This window comes from Triturus cristatus, chromosome 3_1 (assembly GCF_964204655.1).
Source record: "Triturus cristatus chromosome 3_1, aTriCri1.1, whole genome shotgun sequence".
Taxonomy (NCBI): Eukaryota; Metazoa; Chordata; class Amphibia; order Caudata; family Salamandridae; genus Triturus; species Triturus cristatus.
Genome location: NC_140583.1, coordinates 456143448 through 456169261, shown reverse-complemented (window position 1 = coordinate 456169261; position 25814 = coordinate 456143448). Strand labels below are relative to the sequence as shown.

The 25814-nt window shown below is 41.5% G+C and overlaps 1 protein-coding gene across 6 annotated transcripts in view; it reads right to left on the bottom strand.

Annotated features, from left to right (window-relative positions):
• The window catches only part of PDE8A (phosphodiesterase 8A), a 2267087-nt gene that overhangs the window by 1598828 nt on the left and 642445 nt on the right, over positions 1-25814 (bottom strand). The gene's annotated exons all lie outside the window — the stretch shown is intronic.

Genomic DNA, 25814 nt, shown 5'->3' with positions numbered 1-25814 from the left:
ATGAGGAGAAGAAGAAGACAGAGAGGAAGCACTAGGTATCCCTCTACCTCTTACGTTATTACGAGGCGTCACAATTAAGGCTCTTATGGGAATGTTCACAATCAGACACTTACAAATAGTGGGGTTATATTGAACACGCCCTGCCAAGAATATGCCTTTAGAAGTCGCATGGATCCTGAAAGCTTAAACTGATCTGCACCAATGTATGTCTCCTGTGATCTAATTGTGACTACAGTTTCAGGACAATATAAGTATAAAGAGGGGGACTGCGCCCTACGTATCAACATTCACCCAACTTTGGAAAAACAGCAACTTATCTCTGTGGAGGGCTCGCCAATCGTCCAAGGCCTGGAGCATAGGTAGGTGTGTAAGCGTGGGAGACTGGTTTGATAAGTGTATTCATGTAAAAACATTCCTACAGGTAAAGAATTAATTTAGTTTTGAGAAGGGCATATTTTGATACCTACAGATTAGTCATTGGGTAGTGTAGTCCCAGGTGAGTGAACGACCAGATGGCTGACGCCATTTGAAAATTTTTTTTAAACTCACACGGCCCGGTCCTATGATGTCCCACTGATCCTTAGCATCTTAACACATAAAGAGACACTGACAGGATTAACATTTAGGAGACAATGCGAGAAAGAACTAGCTACAATGCTGAAGCATGATCAATGGAAACCTCTTCCATGTGGGCAATACAACTTAACTCGCACACGCAAGGCAGGACATTTTGTTTTTTTATTTTTTACTTAAGGTTCAACATGGTCACATCCATAGAAAAGAGAACGACAAAGAGGGTATGAATGTAAAAAGCTCCTATAACATGACAATGCTTATTCACATTTACAGTACAATTTACAAAATGAAACTTTTCATCTGCCTCCATAATTTCATCTTCAGATACAAACATATATATTAAAAAACGCGTCTTTAAAATTACATAGCTCACTCACATATGGTATTTAGCTTTAAATCAAACTGTCTTCTGTTTGAAAAAAATATGAATAATCAAATATAAGAAAGCTAGATTAAGTCCTTTATAGCAGGGACTGTTTTATTAATTATATACGTGGCACAAAAACCCTGTACGTCTACACATCTTTGATATCAACAGATCTAGGGCCTTCTGCAGTAAGGAGAGGGGGATTATGTGGGGAAGGAGGTTCTCTTAATCATATGGTCAGGTCCAAATCTAGTTTCATACTGGAGGGTGGAGTTGAAAAACATAAAGACCATCACTGGAACAAAATTTTAAGTGTCCTTCCGTAATCATTCTAGGGATAGCCTTAGACGGAGTTTCCCCACTATATGGCTCTAAGTGAAATGAATTTCATTGCAACACTCTGTAGCAAAGTAGCTTATTTGAAAAGGAAAAGTTAAAGAAAACATGGTCTCTGTGCTGCATTTTCTTGCAAAAGACCGTAATAGTGTACCATGGTTTAAGAGATTAAGGGTTCCTGCTCTAGTGGACTCTGAGAATACAGAAGAAAAGACAACAAAACTGATAATTTGAAACTGAAGACAGCGTTGGCACTGCAAAAGATGGTGTAGCAAATAGATGTATTAAGGAAGTTTGTTAAGATGAGGGTGGAGGAAGAGGTGATCAAGGTCATTAATTAAGATGTGATCTTATAGGATGATGAAAAATTATTGAATCATCATAGCATTACAAAAAGAATCACCATGCATATCATCACCAGTGACGTCATGAATGTTTATAAATACGAAGAACTAAAATGGGCCTGTAACACTACCTTTGTGACTGCAGGGATATTCTGGTCCGGACCACCAAGACCGCCTCTGCACTCAAGAGTGAGTGCTTGTCGAACGTAGGATGTGGGGGTGGACCCCAAATCTAGTCAGCTTCAAATCCTTCCAAAGAAGAGACAACACTCACAGAATAGGGAAATAACTTTGTTTAATTTCACGAGTTACGCGTTTCGGCTTGCGCCTTTCTCAACATTCAGCGCCGTCATGAATTCATCAACATAAAAAAGGGACACTTTATAGAAGCTATTCAAATATAACGTAATTGCGGGCGCTATTTTATAACATGTTCTATGCATACTCCATATTACATTGTTGGGACGGGTCTGTGATATTTTGTATTTATTTATAGGACCTCAAAATATTGATATTTACTCTGCATATGGATATATAGCTTTGTTTGTTTAAATTAGCGCGGGACCATGTTCCTGTCGCGCATTTGAAAATCTGCGACAGTTTCACAAGACAAATTACGTTTGTATTCTGAGCAGTGCATGATTTTATAGTTAATTTTTCATCCGGGGTGGACAAGTGCAGTTCAATACATTTCCAATAAATGTTTCAGCAACATACGTTTCCATCTTCTTTACGACAGGAAAGCAGTAGTAATCAAAGTTGAACTTGGCAATCCTGAGGCTATATCTGTGTCAGTTTAAAATTTCAGAATGGGTGCATACATTTTCTATGTTAATACATGCTCTAAAACCAGCAGAGTTCACCAAAACAGAGCTCATGAACTAACTTGCATTCTTCATAGGCACCTAAACACATGCATAATATGGGCTCCGATACTTCTGTATAATGCAGCTCCTATAGACATGCTTTTTAGATCCTCAAAGTAAACCTAAAAACTCGAGTGTTGGGTGTAATGTTTTATGTGGCAATACTGATTAAGGAGGTAGCTAGCTAAACGCACTGTGATTTTTGATGACTGTATTCTTCTGCCTTACAGAAAGCAAAGCTTTATCCCGCTTTCAATGACGGAGGATGGAATTGTGGAGGTACTCCTTGCCCTGGACCGAGACACTAATGAGAGCTCAGCTGATAACATGCTGGCCACTAGGCAGCAACATGTGTGCGGAAGTAATATGACTTCAGCCATGCTCCTAAAAAGGGAGTGGTAGAAGACCCTATGTCACCAGGGATCCTACAGATGTCCATAAGGGCATAGTAAGTAGTTTAGCGTGGCTCAAGTGTATCATAGCGAGAGCATCTATCACGGAAAAGTGCTTAGAGGTAGGGGCTAGATTTATATTGTTTGACACCAGGGTACACCATACAGGTAAAGGAGAAGCAAAATCCAGTGTTTTCAGGTTCCTACTGACAAACAAGTATTCTCTTGTGTTTTTATTTATCAGTTATAATGTGTTTTTGCTGAAAGCTAGAAATCCTATCCATATTTTAAGTGTTCTAATCAAAGCAAACTACAGCTTCATTTTAAACTTTTTTTTCGTCCAGTGGATTAGGTTTATGTACTTCATCCAACAGTTGGGTGCAGACCATGAAACAAATCTGTTGCAGGAGTTTAACCCCTGCTGTGCTGTAGTATCTTGTGTTAGTTCTGCTTTAAGGAATTTCTATTGCTGCCTAGTTACATGAGAATGTACAAGTGTCATTCTTGACTTGGAGGCAGTTGAAGCTGTACATGTTTTCCTACGATGTAACCAACAATAAATCTACTCAAGACAACAGAAGTTTCCTGGCATATTACTATATGTGCTCACCTTCAGTAACAGAGGTTGGCCTAAAAGTCCTGTGGCCAACCCGCTGCAGTTGCTCAATGGTTGTTGTGCATGGACAATAGCTGTCTGCAGCGGGGGCTGTTGCAGGTCTTGGCTTACAGAAAGGATCTGTGACAAAGCCATTGTGGATGCCCAACGGCCACTGCCGGTGGCCCTTGACCGCAGGGCCGAGCCTGTGCCCAGGATCTGCGACCAAGCTGCTTCAAGCAGACATCCTCTGCACGGCCTTTGCCAGTTTGTTGCTGGGCTTGTCCGCAGGTGGCTAACTCCATTATGCCAAGAATGCTTAGAAAGATAATGGACCTCTTACCTTTCTCCTCCCAGAAGTCCGTTGCTCCGGGTCTTGTCGTGCCTCAACTATGGAAATTCTCTTTACCCCGGATGCACACTATACGTAGATAAAAGACTACAGGTTGTGCAAAATGCTCCTGCCAGTCTCCTTTTAAAGATTCCACAGCACCACTCTGTCTCTAGTTGATTGGCTTCATTGCACTGGCTACCCATTAAACAAAGAATCCAATTTAAGGCCACCTTGCATTGGCCATCGGGTGTACTATAAAAAAAGGCCCTAGACTCTGTTGCAACCCTATAGTCCTACAAGGATTTTGAGATCTGCAACTTCATTTTGTGTGGCGAGTCAAAAGGTCCAGAAGGCGAGAAGTGGAGGCCGATCTTTCCTCTATCAGACCCCTAAACTTTGGAACTCCTGCTGGAGCAGAGTTTTCTGTTGAAAATGTATTGAGTTTTAAGCTCCAGTTTTGTTTATATGTTATGATTAAAATTACTAATTTATAATCACTAATTATTAGTTTTGTTAAAAGTCTTGATTAACCAACATTACTAATGAGAGAAACTACACGTGGGAATGCATATATGTTGCTTAATAATATGTGCAACTTAATTAAACGAGTGTCGCAAAAGTGCTATTTGTTTCGAGTTTGCGCTTTTAAAATAACGTGTGCTAATGCTTCTTTGCGTTGCAGACGGCTAGGTAATTACATACACATAAGGGTATTAGTGGGAGTTAACACTGTATAATCATTATGATGTGGTAACGTTGTTTTGTGTTTCTTTTAATTAAGATGGTCCATTTTGGCCTAAACCAAGATGGCTGCTATTTACAACCTGCGCTCGAGTGATTGAGATGTGACGAGAGGCCTTGCTGAACATGGTTGAAAGTCACCTGACCACAGCCTCTGTCTGAATTAAAAGTTTCCATGAGGACAGCAGCTCTGGGCATGCTTCCAATTGTCCTTGGAGAAGAATAAAGCCACAATGGACAAAGATAAACCTGCGGTGGCTCTGCTATGGTACCAAGGAAGAGCATTCATGAATGTATCACTTGCAAACTCGAGTTTCCTTCTTCCGTGTTTTTATTTTTGTGATTTTCCCTGAGCGGAGGTTTTCTAAATGTTACCAAGTGACATCCTTTCCTGCTCGCTCTGCTCAGCGGCTCAACGGACATTCAGAATTTGTTTGTTACTTTTATTTCGCTTGTTTTGTTATAAATATTACTAGACTAGAGAGGGTCTGTAGATTTTTGAGACCACTTCTTCCTGAACCTCTGTTCGTGAGGATCGTTGATGATGCTGAGGACGGCAGCTCAAGAGACTTTACTGAGAGACCTGTCCTGACCCATTTAGCTAGAATAGGTAACTATGAGAATTATGATCTTGCTATTGATTGACTTTCATTTGAACTAATTTAGATAAACAACCATTTGTTTGAATTCCAGTGTCGGGTGGTTATTTCTTTGTCATTTATTGAGTTTCTAATGTTTTCCCTTATGTTTTAAAATCATGACTCAGGACAATATCTTTATGGTCGCATTGACCTCGTTTAGATGCAGATTGGTTTAGGTTTCTCTCCTATATTTAGTGTGGATAGAGTAATAGTGTGAATTTCAGTGTGATGGGCCCTAGCGTATGATGAGTGTATGTGCGTGCGACTGTAGGTTTACTCTGTCCGTGGAAGTAGGGAGAATTTATATGCGCCGATCTGCAGCAGTTTCCTGGTAGCAGTATGATGGTTTTAGATTATTGTCTTGATCTGATAGATTGCTTGTACATAGGCTTTTGATTCATTGATTTATTGATTGATGTTGGTATATGTACTAATACTATATGTTGAAGTCGTTGTATTGAGTTTTATGTAGTGTGTACGGCTTCTGGAACGTGGGGAGCTGGTGACGATTCCGTAGTAGGGCAGAGGGAAGTGAGTGCTGCTCTCGGGAAAAACGGGATTGTTGGCCCTGTACGTATGCGGGGGAAAACGTGTGACAATTGAAGTTGCGCGTCACATTGTCTGGGTTCGGAATCAGTGACATCATCGTGTGTTACTATTAGGGACATATTTTCAGTATAAAAAGGAATGTGTATGGTAGCGAAGGTTATCTGTGAAACTCTGGTCTTAAGTCCCAGGGATCCGTAAGGTTTGCCGTTAAAGCTTATCGCTGGAGAGGTAATAGGTATTCTCTGAGCTTGTCTGAAGGACTGGGCAGAGGTAAGCGCTGCTTGCTTAACGTGTGTTATAATTCTGTAGTGGGACAGACTGTTCACTGTTCTCGGGAAAGGCAGGATTCTGTGTGGTTGTGCTACATTTTCTGGTGTGAAAGTGCGTGAATGTATGAGCATTTAGTTGATTGTAAGACTCTTTGGAGCAGTCCTAGAGGAAACAGTTAATGGATGCATGTTAGAAGGGCAGAGTAGAGGGATGTGCTACTGTGTCAACGAAAGTAATAATTCCGTGGTAGAGCAGAGGCAAGCGCTGTTCTAGAGAGAAAAGCGGGATTCTTGTGAGAAAGATTTTCTTTACTATTCTGTGGTTAGCGAAGCAGACAATGGAGATGTTTATATGTTGTAACTAATAGATTTTGTGGAATCTGAAACATGAAACGAAGTCTACTGAGAAGGCTTTTGTAAAGGAGGGGTAGACGAGTGACAGGAGTAGAAGCTGCAGTCAGCAACTATTGACGTCAGGGAGTCATACAGACCGCGCTGTGATTGGGTAGTGGATTAGAACAGTGCTCGCGCTGGGATTGGTGCGTTAGTGTGAGCCGCGCAGGGATTGGAAGAAATACAGGGTGACGTAGACGCTCCAGGATTGGTGCGTTGGTGTGAGTCGTGCTGTTATTGGACAAAAGATCGTACAGTTGCGGAAGGGACTAGAGAATATTGTTAAACGCTAAAATGTATTACCAACCTGAGGAAAAGAAGAAGAAATCCTTGTTCGGTAAAATTAAAAGATGGTTCGACAAGGATAAAAACATAATAACCAGAGAAGGTGAATTGCTACATCCAACGAGAACTCCTGCATCCTTCATGGTTGCGAAATATGGGTATCATACTTGTATATGGTTAGACAACTGGGCTAAGTACACTAAGGACGATGGTGTTTTAGCGTTCCCGGAACATGGTTCATTTAATCTGGCCGTGTTGAGAAATTTACGGGAAAAGATGATGTGTCTAGAGCCTAGACCAAGGCCGACACAGTTTGAGGCATTGGTGGAATGGGAAGATGAGGTGCATGAGCGAGAAAAGCAGAGGAGTGGAAGCAACTATAGGTATATGTTCGGGAGGAAATATGATCGTGAAACTCATCATGATCGAATGAGGAGATGGCGAGATGCTAGTATGTCAGAGGGATTATATCCTATGAGGACAGTTGATGAGAAGAAAGAGAGGAAGGCTACAGAAAGGGTGCCTGATGCAGAAGTGAGAAGGTATGGGGCTAATGATTACGAGGATGAGGTCTTGGATGACATGATTTACAAGAGACCACCTCCATATAGACCAGAACCAGAAGAGAGTACGCCAGTTGCTACTCCTGTAAGAGATACTTTGCGAATTGTGAAAACTGAGGTTGTGACACCTGATCTGAAAAGTGATAGCTCTTTCACGGAAAGGGAGAGAGAGAGAGAGAGCGAGAGAGAGTGAATCGAATCAGTGACGAGAAAACAAGAGAATTAGCCAGAACCACATCTGAGCTGACTGAGAAAATTAGAGAGCTGACGAAAAATCTAGAAGCTGTTACAGTGCCTGTAACTATAGGTCCGGTTGTGCCCATTTTTGATAAACAGAGAATGGGTGAAAATGGTTTGACAGTTCCCTATGTTGGAAATGGTTTGGTTGGTACTTGCTCTTTGGAGGAATCAGGAATGAGAAAGGGAGGAAATAATTCGAGACAGTCGAGACATGACACATGTAGTGAAGGATTAGATGTGCAGCCTAATTCAGGATTGAATACTAGTTGTTTGGGAGGAACGATTTTGGAACCACAGAGGATGACGGAACAAGTGGGTGCAGTGAAAAAGTCTACTGAAATAACAGCTGAAGATTTGAATGATTGGTTGAAAGTATTTCAAAAGAAGGATAAAGATTCACAGGCAATTGATGTAGCCAGGTTGCGCATAGAATTGGAGGAGCTTATTGCAGGAACAATTCCTACCGATATACTGAAAAACCATCATGATGGAGAGTTGTTATTTATGTGCAAGAGTATCACCTGAAGGGCTAAGAGTACACATGACAGGTTAAGAGCAATAGCGAGTGAACAAGGAGTTGACATGGATAAGGTGAAAGCTTTGCAGAAGCCTTACAGGGTGGATTTCACGGATAAGGATATTGAGAATCTAAATGGTACTGGTAGAACAGGACAGATTAAGGAAATGATTGCCTTATTGCGAAAATGGGGTGATGTGGAAAAGTGGAAGGATAGATGGTACAAGAAAAGGGAAGATTCAGTGGACAGGACTTACTCAGCTTTTCCCATGAGAGAAAAGAAGAAAACAGTGGATGCTTATCCTATGAGAGAGATTCCTGGAGGAGGATATGTACATGTCCCATGGACTAGACAGGATATTTTGTCATTTACGAATGATTTTCCTCGACTGAGAGAAAAGCCCGTCGAGTGGTATAGGCAGGTAGACAGGTTTGTGAAATTGTCAAAAGTACTGTGGATTGACCTGAATAGTCTGTTTGATATAATTGTTCCAGCAGACTTGTGGGCAGAGTGTAAAATAGTTGTAGATTGGCCTGCTAAGGGGTATCCAAGAGATCCGAAAACAGGAGCACCAGATCCAGAGGTTATGAAGAAATATGATCAGGTAATTGTGTTCCTGAAAAATAAAGTACCCCCGAAAGAGACAGACTGGGTTAAGATAGATCGAACACATCAAGAGGCGAAAGAATCAGTTCATGCTTTTTACGAAAGGCTGATACTAGCTTTTAAACAGTTCAGTGGAGATGAACACCTGGGTGACAAGGATTTGAGTCATTTTGTATACAGATTTGTATATGGCTTGAGACCTGAAATCAGTGAAAGAATTCGTGAGCATACAGTTGATTGGCAGAGTAAAAAGATTGATGAAATCTTGAGACATGCAAAGTACTTCAGTGATGAGATTGAGGCAAAACAAAGAAAGCTGAAAGAAAAAGCAATGTGGGCACATGTGAAAGTTGCTGAGAGACAAGAAGCACAGCTGGTGGAACAGGCAAATAATCCAGGAAATAGGCCCAGATATGGAGGAAAGGGTAAGGGGAATCTAGAAGAGGCAAAGAAGAAGTTCCCTTGTCACAACTGTGGACAATTGGGGCATTGGAGATCCGAGTGTACCAATCCACCATTAGTAAGTAATGAAAATAAACCCTTGAATCAACAGGTGCAGAACGAGGGGTGTAATCATCAGCAGCAACAGCAGAAGGTTGTCAGACAGCAGAGCCAAGAGCCAAAACCGCCCTTGCCGCAGAATAGAGGGTCCCAAAAGTATAACCAGGACTCAGGATTCTACAATGATGAGCAGGTAAACAAACCGAGACGTTCTAACCCGGTACAGCAGTACTGGTTAAAGAATGAGGGGAGTGAGTCTGAAGGGGACTATTGACGGTGCCGAAGAGAGGAGGAAGAGTGCATACTTGGTGCAACTCTAGAAATCGACCAGGCAGGACCATTTGTAGATGGGAAAATAAATGGGGAGAGTGTTACTTTTTTGGTAGACACAGGAGCGACGAGATCAACTGTCAGGTCAGCAGATATTAGAAATCTTCCTCTCTCGGACGAAGCAATCCAAGTAGTTGGTGTAGCCAATACACAGATTAAGACTCGTCTTACTGAACTAGTAAGGGTAAGAATAGGGAAATTCTCAGATCAGCACAGGTTTGTAGTCTGTGACACTAGTCCAGTGAACTTGTTAGGTAGGGACTTATTGTGTAAGATGAACTGCACAATTTTTTGTACTCCGGATGGAATAGCTTTTGAAACACCAGATGAGGATGTTTTGTACCGGATGACTCTAGATAATAGAGAGAGTGAGATTGTTGGTACATATGCAGTGTTTAATCCAGATGATTTGCCTCAGGAGTTGAGACACACAGTGAAAACAGCGGTTTGGGATTTTACTGGAGAAGATGTGGGATTGATGAATAATGTAGATCCAGTGAAGATTTCAGTGAAAGAGGGGATTGTTTATCCTAATATTCCTCAGTACAGATTGACACCAGAAATAATTGAGGGAATTACTCCTATAATTGACAAGATGATTCAACAGGGTGTTTTGAGAGAGTTACTGAGTAGCCCGTGTAATTCACCGATAATGGGGCTGAAGAAACCTAATGGAAAGTTCAGGATTGTACAAGATTTGAGAAAGGTTAACAAAATTGTGGTGGCATGTTGTCCCATTGTGCCAAATCCGTCAGTGATTTTGTATCAGATTCCTCATGATGCTGAGTGGTACACAGTGATTGATTTGTGTCATGCTTTCTTTTCAATTCCATTGCATCATGACAGCCAGCCGATTTTTGCATTTCGGTTTGGACAGCGTATTTTAGCATTGTGTCGTATCCCACAGGGGTATACAGAGAGTCCTTCAATATTCAATCAGTTACTGAAGAAGTCTTTGGAGAGTTTGATCATGCCTGAAAGCTCAGTACTAGTGCAGTACATCGATGACTTACTTGTGGCATCGAAGACACATGAAGCTTGTGAAGTAGATAACATAGCTTTACTGAATCATCTGGCAGATGGAGGGTTAAAGGTATCTCCAGCCAAATTGCAATTTTGCAAGAAAGAGGTGCATTATCTTGGACACAATATTGAGAAGGGTCTGAGAAAAGTGACTGATGACAGGATAAAAATTATCAGAGGAATGAGAGCCCCAATGACCCAGAGAGAAGTGAGGATGTTTCTGGGGATGGTGGGTTATTGTCGTCAGTGGATAAGTAATTTCTCCCTGATAGCAAAGCCACTGATTAAATTGACTAAGAGTGAGGTGAGAGACCCATTGGAATTGGATGGAGAACAAATGGCAGCATTTGAGGAGTTGAAGAGCAGAATGTGTGAAGCTCCTGCTTTGGGAATGCCAGACTATGAGAGAGTTTGAGTTGTATTGCAGTGAGAGAAATGGATGTGCACTTTCATTGTTAATTCAGAAGCATGGACAACTGAGAAGGCCAATTGCGTACTTCTCATCGACACTTGACCCCGTAGCTGTGGGTTTGCCAGGTTGTCTGAAAGCAGTAGCTGCTACATGCAGAAGTTTGGAACAGAGTGAGGGTATAATAATGGGATATCCTGTACGGGTATTCGTACCTCATGATGTGGCAATTCTTTTGACAAGAAGCAGAACTCAGTACATGTCACATAGTCGGTTGACTAAATATGAGAAAATCATTTTGGGAGCATCAAATGTGACTCTTGAGAGATGTGTGAATGTGAATCCAGCAACGTTGTTACCAGATGCTGACAATGTGAATGTGGGAGATGATGTTGATCATGATTGTTTGGATGTGCTTGATTACTGCACAAAACCCCGACCAGACATAAGAGATTTGCCGTTGCCTGAGAGTGATCATGTGCTGTTTGTGGATGGATCATGTCTAAGGACTGATGATGGTGTGCTGAGTGCAGCATATGCAGTGTGCAAGGTTATGGAAGCTTCGCCTTTGAAAGGAGTAAGATCTGCTCAAGTGGCTGAATTGGTGGCATTGACGAAAGCTTGCAAGATTGGGAAGAATCTGAGAGTGACTGTGATGACCGATAGTCAGTACGGATTTGGAGTCGTTCATGATTTTGGCCAGCTTTGGCTACAGAGAGGTTTCTTGACGTCGAGTGGGACTCCAATAAAGAATGCTGAAGTGATTGGAAAGTTGCTTGAGGCGATACAGCTGCCTAAAGAATTAGCAGTTGTGAAATGTGCTGCTCATGGACAAGGAGATGATTTTGTTACTCTTGGTAATCGTTTTGCCAATGACATAGCACAGTATTGTGCAAAGAACAATCATTCGATTAATAGGGCACGAGAAAGGGAGATGTCTTTTTGTTCTGTGATGTTTACTAATGTCCTAGAAACGTGGGATGAAGTGAAACAGTAACAGGATGAGGAAATGAGAGATTGGATTAAGGCAGGTTGTGCCCCAAGGGAGACAGATCATGTTTGGATCTATAGAGATGGTAGACCAGTCATGCCCAATTCCATGTTGTCGACAATGGCAAGAATGTATCATGGCCAGGGACATCTGGGAAGGGACGCAATGATTAGGTCTTTCAAACAAACCTGGTACAATGTAAAGTTCAGGTTAATTGCAGAGAGCATTTGTCAGAGATGTTTGATTTGTCAGCAGTTCAATACTGGGAAAAAGACAGTGGTGAGTCTAGGAACAATAGGCAGGGAAGGGGGTCCTTTTACCAGAATGCAAATAGATTTCATTGAAATGCCCCAAGTGAACAGATTGAGGTATGTTCTAGTGGTAGTCTGTTTATTCTCAAGATGGGTGGAAGCCTATCCGACTAGGAGGAATAATGGAATAACAGTTGCAAAGTTACTGTTAAGAGAGTTGATTCCTAGGTACGGGTTCCCAGTGACAATTGAGTCTGACAGAGGTGGACACTTCTACAATGAGCTCATGGGTTTAATTTGTGAAGCGTTGAGCATACAGCAGAAGCTACATTGTGCATACAGACCAGAGGCTTCTGGCGTCGTTGAACAGATGAATGGCACAATAAAAAACAGAATTGGTAAGATGTGTTTAGCCACTGGAATGAAATGGCCTGATGTCTTGCCTCTAGTGCTAATGACTATTAGGTCTACTCCAGATAGAACCACAGGGTTGAGTCCGCACGAAATATTAATAGGACGTGCGATGAGACATGCATTTGTGCCTGTCAACAAGTTGATGACAATAACTGATGACATGATTTTGGATTACTGTAAAGGCCTGGCTGACGCAGTTCATTCTGTGTTTCACCAGGTTGGAGAAGACGCTACCACACTTGAGAAGAAGCAAGCCCATGATCTGAGTCCAGGGGACTGGGTGAGGATTAAGGTGCACAGAAGAAGAAATTGATTGGTTCCAAGGTGGGGAAGGCCAAGACAAGTTATTTTGACTGCAGTAAAGTGTGCTGGTGTGAAAAACTGGGTGCATGCGAGTCATACTCAGAGTTCCAAATCCAAAAGAAGGGACTGGTAAGGAGTATTTTGAAGAGTCAGATTCCAGTGATGATGCAGAAACTGAACCAGTGAGAAGAAAAAAGAATCCTGAAAGGGGTGAAGGAGAAAGAGAGTCAGGTGATTCTTTTTTCTTTCCAAGAGAGGCTTCAAGAGAAACATTGGGAGTCTCAGAGGAGAGATCGGATTCTGTAAGAGTGCCTGAAGTTCCAACGAGCAGTGGAGGAGAAAGAAGAGAAAGGAGCAATTCCACAGAGACTACACCTGAATCAGATGAAGAGGTTGAAAATCCACTTGAGACTACACCTGAAGAAGCAGGGTCAGTAGAAGATAGAGAGGGACAGATTGCGGAAGACCCCCGAGGAGGTGTAGGGAACATTCCTGATAAGCTAGGAGAAGGGACAAGTAGACAGCAAGAAGATTGCGTGTCGGAGACCCGAGGAGGGACAGAAATAGGGAAATCTCAATCGATGGTGGAAAAGACTGTGGAGCGAAAGAAAAAAGTTGAAGAACAAGAGGCAAATGAAACAGAATCAGATGAGAGTGAGAATGAGAAACCAGAGGGTCGAGTTCTGAGAAAGAGAACTTGGATTGGAGAAAGAAATAATAAAGAAGTGAGACCGAAAAGGAGTGTAAGAGGAGATCTTTGGCCTAACAGAATAAAGAGGCTGAGGTACAGACTGACACGAGCAAATTCATCAAAAGCTGAACAGGTGAACGAGGTGTCGAGTCAGAATCAAGCAAAGGGTGAAAAACAAAAGGTCACAAAAGAACCAGAGGAGATCAAGAGAATCAGAAAACCTAACCAGAAGTATAGGTCACCGGAATGGACATACGTGGCACTGTCTGAAGGTGAAGAAGCAGAAAGTCAAGGAAATCCAGAGGGGACCATACGAGAAGTGGTTGAGGAGAAAACTGTTGGAATCCTGAAAGTTATCTTGACTGACATTGGAGAAGAGTCGGATGCTCAGGATGTTGTTGAAGATCTGATACAATTTGATGTTGCTGAAGAAGAAGTGAAAAGTGATGAAAATCCAAATTGAGTGAACTAAAGGAGTCACTTGGAGAAAAGTGAAAAAAACAAAATCTGAAATTAGCTGTTTGAGATAATCTGGAGTTCTAGAAATTTATTAGTGGAGTAGTAGAGGCTAAGTCAAAAGACACTGCCAAAGTAGTAAAATGGCTAACACAGAAAATAATCAAAGTAGATGTGCCTTCTTGAAAAGATGGTGTAGAATGTGCTGCTGCTGTACTGGATTATTAATGCTATTATGGGGTGTACTAGCTTTACTAGTTACTTTTGGAGTTACAATAGACACTTTTGGAATACATACTGAAAATGTGACTAACATAGAGAAGAGTTCACAGAAAGTAGTTCCAACTAGAATTAGTAACATTTACATACATAAAGATAGGTCAATTAATGATTTTTCTAGCAATGTTTTTTCAAAGTTGTTGTACGAATACGTAAAGACAATGGAAGTTAGGGATTGCTACATTTGTATGCAATTACCTGCATCCGTTTCAGAAGGTGTTACTTATCACCATTTACCAGCTACGTATGGGATTTCATGTAGTGTGTTGAGTAGTGTTTTTTATTTGTTAGGGAAAATAGATTATGAGATGTCTAACAAAGATAATATTTTTGGGCAATTGCCTATGAACACAAAGCTGAATCCAGCTAAAGAAGCTAACATTTTTGGTGAGATTTTTATTGAGGCAGAAGAATTAACATTAGATTACATTTTTAGAAACAATTTAACTTGCAGTTTGAAAGAAGAAGAGAAGGCTTTTCTAAACATGGTAGAGGAAAGGAGAATGAGCATGCATGAAAAGGCAGGGAAATATAAAGTGAGTGAGACAATTTGGGATATTGAGATGGGAAAGGAATTGAGGAATGGGGCTAGTCCAACTTTGGCTTTAGATGCACCACAGAAGGGTAAACTATGCATTACCAGAAAGAAATCCCAATATGATAATTATTTTGTTGGGACTAGTGAGTGTCATGATACATACTTCATTGCGACAGGATGGGGTTTTAAAGGTGGAGAAGATCCAGTTTTCCCAGGAGTGTATTATGTTTGTGGGAACAAGGCTTATTACAAGTTGCCTGACCATTGGTATGGCACATGTTATGTGGGCCTGGTCTTTCCAAAGATTTTTCAAATAGATAGGATAGAAGATGTAGAACACATTAATTTACTAACACGTTTTAAGAGAGAAACTTGGTCAGAAATCGTAGGTGATATTTTTGGAGCTTTAATTCCAGCAGTGGGAATTTCTTTAAATGCATATGGGATTCGGAAACTGTCAACAGTGGTGGATCGCTTATCGACAAGTACCGCTGGAGGGTTTCTTTTGGTAAATACGGAGATGATTGCCATACGTGCCATGTCTATGCAAAATCGACTTGCCCTTGCTATTCTATTGGCCAAGGAGGGTGGAGTTTGTGGAATGCTGAAAGTTCAACATTGTTGCACTTACATTCCTGACGAAAGCAAAGATCTGAAGGTCTATATCAAAAATATTACTGATTTGCATGAGGAATTAGTACCACTGGAAGCTGAAAGTATCTGGACTAAAATAGCTAATAAGATAGTTGCTGTTAAGAGTTTTATTGCTAAGATAGGTAGTACCATTATTGGTAAAATATTATTTCCATTGACATGTGTAATTGTTGCTTTATTGTTACTAAGATTGGGGTGTTTGTGTTGTAAAAACAGGGGAGGGAAAAAGAGAATAATTAGAGGAAATACTGAAAAGAAACAAAAGAGGTCAAGGAGAGATCCACAAGAAATAGAATTAGAAGAATTGAGGGAGAGTGTTTACTTGGAGTCAAAGAGGGATGATGTGAGAGAGTCTGGTGTTTAATGTTGTGTCTTAATGTTGTGTCATAAAAGACATTTTCAATTTCTCCTAAAAATTGGGACAACATTTTTTTTTTAGGGTTGGTTTTTGTGGTGATAATATATCACCAAAGGGGGGATTGCTGGAGCAGAATTTTCTGTTGAAAATTTATTGAGTTTTAAGCTCCAGTTTTGTTTATATGTTATGATTAAAATTACTAATTTATAATCACTAATTATTAGTTTTGTTAAAAGTCTTGATTAACCAACATTACTAATGAGAGAAACTACACGTGGGAATGCATATATGTTGCTTAATAATATGTGCAACTTAATTAAACGAGTGTCGCAAAAGTGCTATTTGTTTCGAGTTTGCGCTTTTAAAATAACGTGTGCTAATGCTTCTTTGTGTTGCAGACGGCTAGGTAATTACATACACATAAGGGTATTAGTGGGAGTTAACACTGTATAATCATTATGATGTGGTAACGTTGTTTTGTGTTTCTTTTAATTAAGATGGTCCGTTTTGGCTTAAACCAAGATGGCTGCTATTTACAGCCTGCACTCGAGTGATTGAGATGTGACGAGAGGCCTTGCTGAACATGGTTGAAAGTCACCTGACCACAGCCCTGTCTGAATTAAAAGTTTCCGTGAGGACAGCAGATCTGGGCATGCTTCCAATTGTCCTTGGAGAAGAATAAAGCCACAATGGACAAAGATAAACCTGCGGTGGCTCTGCTATGGTACCAAGGAAGAGCATTCATGAATGTATCACTTGCAAACTCGAGTTTCCTTCTTCCGTGTTTTTATTTTTGTGATTTTCCCTGAGCGGAGGTTTTCTAAATGTTACCAAGTGACATCCTTTCCTGCTCGCTCTGCTCAGCGGCTCAACGGACATTCAGAATTTGTTTGTTACTTTTATTTCGCTTGTTTTGTTATAAATATTACTAGACTAGAGAGGGTCTGTAGATTTTTGAGACCACTTCTTCCTGAACCTCTGTTCGTGAGGATCGTTGCTGATGCTGAGGACGGCAGCTCAAGAGACTTTACTGAGAGACCTGTCCTGACCCATTTAGCTAGAATAGGTAACTATGAGAATAATGATCTTGCTATTGATTGACTTTCATTTGAACTAATTTAGATAAAACACCATTTGTTTGAATTCCAGTGTCGGGTGGTTATTTCTTTGTCATTTATTGAGTTTCTAATGTTTTCCCTTATGTTTTAAAATCATGACTCAGGACAATATCTTTATGGTCGCATTGACCTCGTTTAGATGCAGATTGGTTTAGGTTTCTCTCCTATATTTAGTGTGGATAGAGTAATAGTGTGAATTTCAGTGTGATGGGCCCTAGCGTATGATGAGTGTATGTGCGTGCGACTGTAGGTTTACTCTGTCCGTGGAAGTAGGGAGAATTTATATGCGCCGATCTGCAGCACTCCTTGCCTATTAGGACACGCAAGACTGAAAATAAGCCTGGCTATTTGTCAAATTTTGGTGGAATAGGGTCTGTACTGTTGTCTTAGCGCTGGAAGTCCCTTGTGGATAGCCATGCACTCTCTAGGTGCCTAGAATAGAACAGAGTAGAGTAGAATTCTGTGTTTGGCTGCAGAGAGCAGAAATAGCCACCTGGCCCTGCATTAAAAAAAAATATATATTTTGAGGGATATTGCTGCTAACGGCCAACCGCTGCTACAGAAGGTTGTGGCAGCAAAACATCGGGTTGCACATGGCCTCTGGATGTGCACAGGTTGTGACATTCATCCAAGCTGGCAACCACCACACAGTGGGCAGCCACCCCCCACTGTGCATGACCTTAGGTCACCATTTTCTTAGCCATGGGCAAGGCATTGTGACCAACTTGCAGCGGGAGGCTAAATCCTACTGCACATAGCCTTTGGCAACACAACCTGGCTAGTCGTGTTTTTAAACAAAAATACATCTAATGGTTTGTGCTGTGGACAGTCAACTATGTTGCGCATGCAGGGCCTGGCCTCAGTGGGCAGCTAAGCCAGAGGTGCTCCTCCTTTCGCAGTGTGCAGCTGTGCTTGGAGACATAGCCTGGCCTGCCTGGATAGTGTACATATTGTTTATTTTAATACTTTTAAGGATTTACAAACCGTGTTTTTTGTGTGCATCGACCCAACTTGGTTACCACAGATCAGAAAGAAAAGACTAGAGCAAAAAGCTAATTTGTCCAATGTGGGTCTTTGGTGTTTAATTTTGGTCCACAGACAGTCTGCAAACCCATTTTTGAGGACTGTCCAGATACTGGAAACATTTAACCAACAGGAGCCCACTGACACATTTTTGTAATGCCAATAAGTAAACGTCTAATTTCATGGAAATGCCATTCAGGGGTATAGGAGGGAAAAGATTCCTATGGGAGTAAAATGAAAAATGCAGCTTTTCCCCCATGTGATAAAGTGCTCAGCCTTGACAGATCTGCAGGACACTCAAAACATCAACAGTAAGTCAAGTATAGTGCAGATCGATAAAAACGGTGTCAAAGTTAGAATCAAATCAATGATTTGTTTACCTCCCATAAACTTCATTCATTTTTGAGAACCTAACAGCTTGACAAATTTCATTCACATTCACAGAACTATACTAAAGATATTGGAACAAGAAAATGGTTTTGCTCCCTCCCTTAAACTTTTGTCCCCTCTTTGATGAATCTGCATAAATCGGACATACTGAACGAAGGCTGACCGTGTTATAAATCACAAATTTCAAGTGATTTTGCCAAATGGCAACTTCTATAGCAAATTACTACTTGTTGACCTTGATTTTAACTGCGCCCGCAATGAATACGCACAAATGCAAATATACCAGGGGGTTAAGTAAACATGTTAATCATTAGCCAATTCAAATTCGTCACATAGTGCTAAAGTTCTAGCCGAATCAAAATTACACATTTCCAATTTTAAAGATATTAATATTTTTTAACCCCTCCAAGCCTACCAAAAAACTGTTTAACAGATTTACATCAAACGAAGCAACGTTCTAATTTCAGGGAGTAGTGCAGGTCAGGTGTTGATTTTGTATCCAAGAGCAAAGAATTGAATGAGAATTAAAATGGGCAATGTCACTTTTTTGAAACTCTCGTGTGAACACTGCTTGAGAGCACATCAAAACGTGCCATGCCAAATCCAGATCACATGAAGTTTTGCATTAGAACGTTTTGTACAGATTCTGCGAACAGTACCATATTCAAGAAATCAAAAAATGTCCTCTCAAAGAAACTATGACCCAACCATAATTACAGACTGGATACTGATTCTATATATTACCTACTGGCAATAGACAGTAGGTAGTTATAGTTAGGACTAACCTTTCCCATAGATGACCTATGCATTGAAAGTTTCGGGGTGTTTCCTCAAGCAGGGGCTGAGAAAAAGCACGGGGGGGGGGCAAAAACGATTTTTCCTAATGCAATGTGGATGGGTTTTTTGCAGTTTTTAGACATGGCTACATGCCAAACCACTGAGGGAGGGAGGGGGGGAAGAGAGGAAGAGAGAGAGAGAGAGAGAGAGAGAGGGGGGGAGAGGGGGGGGGAGAGAGGGGGGGAGAGAGGGGGGCAGAGAGAGAGAGAGAGAGAGAGAGAGAGAGAGAGAGAGAGAGAGAGAGAGAGAGAGAGAGAGAGAGAGAGAGAGGGGGAGGGGGGGGGAGGGGGGAGAGAGAGAGAGAGAGAGAGAGAGAGAGAGAGAGAGAGAGAGAGAGAGAGAGAGAGAGAGAGAGAGAGAGAGAGAGAGAGAGATATTTACAAACGCATGCATAGATATACATGTATTATGTAGCTGCAGAGACATGTGACCAGTGGCGGCCGGCATGACTCGTGAGTGGAGAAGGGTAGGGGTGTATGAGGGGGTTCGGGGGCGAGGTTGCACAATGTAAAATATTGAAAATGTACATATATATAATACACTTACCTTGCCGCCGGGTCCCGCGTCTCTGCTCCTTGCTCCTGCGCTCGTCGTGGGACAGGACACCAGGAAGAAAAGCCAGTCTCCCCTCACCAATCACAACGCTGCAGTGCAGCATTGTGATTGGTTTTGAGCATCCTGTTTCAACGCTCAACCAGGGAATGGGGGCCTGGGCTTGTTCTTCACGCAGGCTGTTAATGCAGCTTGCATTGAAAGCAGATAAAGTGTGCATGACTGGTTCGGGCCGACCAAACAGTTACTGTGCACTTAGGAGTGGGGAAACCCCCCCTCCCTTGCCCTGCTCCATGAGCAGAGCATCCCCGCCCACCGACCCGCACGCAAAGGAAATATAAAATAATAATAACCCAAAGTTATTATCATTTTATAATTACTTTCCAATGCTCATAAGCAGCGAGGCAATGTTTCTCCGCCATAGCGGATGAGCTGCCACTGCATATGACACTTCTGAAAGTCAATGACTGGGATAATATGCATTGTTTTGTAAATGCTCATACCATAGACAATATGAATAACCCCTATGACCAGTAAACTGTACCCTCACTCTATAAACAATGCATTCTCAGGCAATGGGAGGAACAAGTACAACAGAGCTAACTACAGCAGTTAAATGGCAAAAACTACGCTGCATGAATCTGTTACATAGACTTTCAGGTGCAGCAACGCTACATAGAACTAGTAAATAAAAATACCATTGTACAGTATGTAGTGGACCTTCCTGTAAGCATGAGTAAACCCCACAATTATAGTACAACAAAGGACAAATTATCATGTAAGGACATATAAGTAAGGTAAAACAGAATGACATAAAACGAACAATGATGCTCCAGATGGAGATGTAGTGCAAGCAAAAAAGTGGTAAAGTGAAAGGGTACACATATACAGCACGCAACGATCACCAGTACAATTTTAAACTCCAAGACATCCACTGAAGTAAAGGGGATGTATATCCATTATTTGATGGTAGCCAAGCAAAATAACTGTTGAATATTCGACCCTCAAAACAATTTATCATTGGTCCTCATCAACACAAGCTAACAGGTAGCAACATGTAAAGAAAATTATACCTTTCATAAGTCAACTGAACAAGCATAGGTTTTAAGAATAATTCTTATAATTTGTTTGAAAAAATAAGCACTATGAAGCAGCAAGCTTTTTCTCCTCTCTAAGCCTTGTTGCACAGCAGCCCGCGAGATGCTATGAATTTTCGTGAATGGGCTGCTGGCCCCAGTTAGGTAACATTAAATAGTAGTCTTGTTTCTCTTACAATGGTATTGCACATTGGTTGGTGAGTGATCTGCTGACATCACAAGTATGCTGGAACATGGCTCATCTGCACACATTTCTAACAGACCAGGATAACTACTCTGAGGTTTTGTGAATCACTATCGGCTGCTGCCACGTAGTCATCCGTTAGAAGCAATGGTGGGCGGGAGGATGAGAGGGAGAAAAACAATGGTGAGCAGGAGGAGCATGGGATGGGTAGCAAAAACATCAAGCAGGGGGGTGGAACGGGGTGGGTAAAAAAAACAATGGAGAACAGTGTTGGGGAAATACAACCGAAGGCGGGGTGAAGGAGAGGGATTGCAGGGACATGAAATCAATAAGAGTGAATGTCGAAAAGTACAAAAAAACATCGAAAAAAAGAGCACCTGGAGGAGCCTGCAGCCAGTGGAAGGACACTGGCTGTAGGCAGAAAGCTGTACCAGGTCCATGTTTCACAGCAGGGACGCAAAGCAAAGCTGCAGGAGGAAGCCGAGGCAAGGACGAGGCTCTGACCAATGAGAGGCAATGAAACGAGAGCGACGTGGGAGCCAACCAATGGTAAGTAATCCAAAGCAATGGCCGGGCTCTAATCCTGTTTTAAGATTTTCTTTTGTTTACAAGAGATTTCCCAAACGCAGTTCAAGTGATGTGCAGGCAAAACATAAAAAGGTAGTGGCTGCAATATTATAAATACATAAATGCAGCCATGGCGGAATAAATACTAATCATATTAATCGAAACACAATTTAATTCTGTGGAAATAAAGGTGAACATAATATATAAAAGGTCACATTTCATGTGATAAACCTTTCATACAAGTTCAATGTTCCCTTAATAGATATCCTGTCATGGTGAATGCTTCACGCTTTGCTATTACATCAGATGATAGAATCAAGGAAAAGAAGAGGTGCCAAGTCTCATAAAAATTGAATCAATCAATGTATGAGAGATCAAAGATATCGCATAAGAACAGGATAAACAAAGGGAAGACCTCAACACAATTATCGCATCATCTCATCCTAAAGTGGTTCAGAAAGCAGCTGGCTCAAGGGATTAATCGAAGTTAAAAATTCTAACTGTTGGAAAAACTTACCTACAGTTTGTCTCGTTTAACTCCTCTGATAGGAGTGTGTACCACCATCTTTAAATATGGGAAGCAGTCGAGCAAGAAGCTGCTGTAATCGTCATTGTAAAGGCAAGCTAATTTAAAAAACTGGAGAAAAAAAAAACAAGACACTAATGGTACGGAAATCCTGGTTTACATGCACTGCAATTAAGAAAGAAAAAAAAAGACTATGCTGACCGTTTACATAGATTAGAAAAAGAGATCACAGATCTCACTAAAGAATTCTTGGATCATCAAGCAAGCTATACATAGTTATAAAATAGTCACACAGAAGAATAAACTAGATAAATTATCTAGAGATATCAGAAATTACGATTGAACATCTACCCTTACTTTTTGGAGGACGACTACCAACAGGACGAGGATGTAGATTCATCAATCAAGGTAGATAATATCCCAGACACTTTGTAATGTTCTCTGGCACCTCAGAATCTGAGAGATCTGACAGGGATCAACAACCAAGTACGAGCAGCAGTCTGCTACCATAAGGTCCCCTTTGAACCATCAGATGCTCTCATCTTTTTTAGAGAAAGGCAGATACACACATGCCTAACACAAACACAAGATAAAACATCAAAACTTAACTGTGAAAGAACAAGGCACTTTAACTAAAATTGCCAATAATTCCACCATCAAATGTATGATGGCCGACAAAGAAGGGGCGTTAGTAATCATGGATGCCACATTTTATCTCCAAAGTGTTGAAGAACACGTACACAATGCTACCACTTATATGAGACTACAAGTGAACCCTACAAGCAAATTCACTACAATTTAAGAAAATCTTCTGGATACAGCCATGCAGAGAGGAACCATAACAGAGAGATAAGAGATATCTTCTTCAAGCGTACCCAAGATCAAGGGTGTAGTTACGCACTTTTAGGCGCATAACCATAATGTGAGCCAATTACGTTTTTTGATTTTGGAATAAATGACACCCCAAGAGGGTACGAACATTACTAAGTCTCTTTTACAAAGGGAAATTTATTGGATCAAATTACTGAACACTCTACATCCAAATGGACTAAATGACCAAATTGAATATGCTGTTTTTTGGAATCCGATTTAATTCTTTCTCTGTTTGATCACCAGCTTGAATTTTTATTACTGTATGGGGACGGATTGGTTTGACATGCCTTTACACCGTTTATACCTTTGTGGACATTGATTTTGTAATCCATATTCCATACCTTTGGCTTTCTCTCTTCACCAGCTTCTAATACCATTTTCCAATTGCTCTCAAGTTTATACACTGACTGTGTAGACAACATTCGGATCAGCTGTCACACCACCGATTTTGTGCTGCACGTTATTAAATTTCTTTTTCTCTATTTTCTATTTCACTCACTTTTAATTATTCATTACCTTTTCACTTCACTAAACCTAAGGAACATCTTGACAACATCTTTCACTCTTTCACTCGTAGTGTTCCACGCTAACATCTTCCTCTATAAGATGGTGCCGAAGTCTCCGATTATCTTTTCTAGTACGTTTTCGGTTTCAACTTTTCAAGTTGCAGCTCGACCGGGACGCTTTAAACCTTGACGTTCACTGAGCTCACTGATCCTGACCATGGAAACTTCAGTAATCCTTGGTAGTTAAATACAAGGTGAGCGTTGCTCTATTCCAAACTAACTTGTTTGTTGCATGTTTCAGTATCGACAGCTTAGGTCCTGACCCGAGTAGCCCAGCATGTTTTTAACACTGCCATATGTTTTACAGCCTGGACTATTTTGCCTCCATTGACATAAACTGTATGTCCTTATCACTGTGAGGATGTATTTTTTGCTAGCTGCATGTTTTACTATGGACTATGGTGCTGATACGCGTTTCATAGCACATCTTTATCTTTGACACATGTATAACTGCCCGCTGTTAGCACAAGTATGTCGTTACCAGCTTTCACTATGTGTTTCTTTCACTTGACACTTGCATGGGAGCTTAGACCGCTTGGGTCTCGACAGTCCACCGTCATCACGGTGACACAACGTATTAGCTTAAGGGCATGCTGCCTACACGTTAGGACCACGTTTTATATTACTACTCTCTGTCTACACCATGTTAGCATTCCAAACTTCCTATACATTAATGGGAGCTGGTCCAGTTTTCTTTTTACTTCACTTTTTTGGTCAAGTTGTATTGAGTAATTGTTTGCTCGTTTTGTCACGTGCATGTCTGTTACTTCACCTCCTAAATATGGTCACCTGTATCACCTTCCCCATTTATATACCTTGTTTATACAGTGTTGGTAACCTAGCCACTTTTGTGCTTCATTTACACAGATTTAGAACATACCCCTTATAAAGGGCCCCTAGAGCCGGAAATGCATTGGGACTGACAAATTGGGACCCTAAATATTTTGTTATCCAATGAAAATATTTTCCCCTGTGGAATTCACATGAAGTTTGCTTACAAAGCATTGAAAAACAATTTATGAAAAAATAATACATTCGATAGATGGAATGTACACATTTGAAAGCGTTTTCATTGAAATCACTCCACTAATCTGGGGATATTGTGGTGCACTGAGGAGATGTCTCACCTGGGGGGACACTTTGAAGATACACACATGGTCCCACAAGGTCCCACTGGCAGGGGTTCCAACAACAGAGACCAACCATAAAGGGGCGACAGAGGTTTGGCTATTTACAATAGGGCACACACAGGGATAGACAAACTAGCAGGCAGAAATAAGAGCGGTAGAGGGACAAAGCTACAGAATACCACACCATGAGATTGCTCCTATTTTCAATTTGCCTAAGCATACACTGTCCAGCTCCGAACTGTCTGTATTTAGCTGTGGACTCAGTACATTTTAGTTGAAATCTCTGCATTTGCATAATAATAGAAAATAGTTTGGTCTAGTGTTGGGTACAAAACTGAGACTCCTTTTTTCACTGCAATAGGGCTCTGTCCACCATGTGTGTTTAACAGCCCCCCTAATACATGACTCCAGCAGAGATTATTACGTTTGAAAAATAGTCATGAAAGATCTTGACTGCTTGAGTTCACAGACACATGTAGTACAATATAACACAGGATGAAAACTGGGCCTTACAAACATTACTATCAAACCTAGACACAGGGATTAAACCAGCAGATTGTGGACTTGTACTCTTAGCTACTAAACAAAATTGCTCTGAAGTTCTCAGACAACAGTCCAATGAATAACACTAGAGCAGACTAAGAGGTGAACCTATTGAAGGCATTCAGACATTCAGGAAGAATATGATTACAAATGGGCCGCTGGCGGGGCGGCGGCGGCCCCGGGACTACTAAGAGGGCGGCTCTTACCCCCCCCCTTCTTGCCCCTGATGCCCCGGGGGTGGTGGCGGGCGGGTGCGGACACGGACACTGGGGAATTCCAGTCTTCTTGAAAGCCCTCTTTCCTTTTGTCCCCCTCCCCTGGCCTGCGGCTCCCTGCGCACGCTACGCGGTCCTGCTGTGCCCCGTTTGGCGGATGATGACCCTCCTGCTCTGCCGCAGAATGATCTCCCCCTCCCTTCTTCCCCCCTTCCCCTTGACCCTCCTTAAGTTCACGACCCTAACCTTAACACATACTATTGCCATGCATACACGGGATAGATATGGACTATGATGCTGCATACTAGACTCGCCAGATCTATGCGCTGCCATATGGGTCGCTGTGAGCTATACTGCGCTATCCTTGCCGCGCTTCGGCC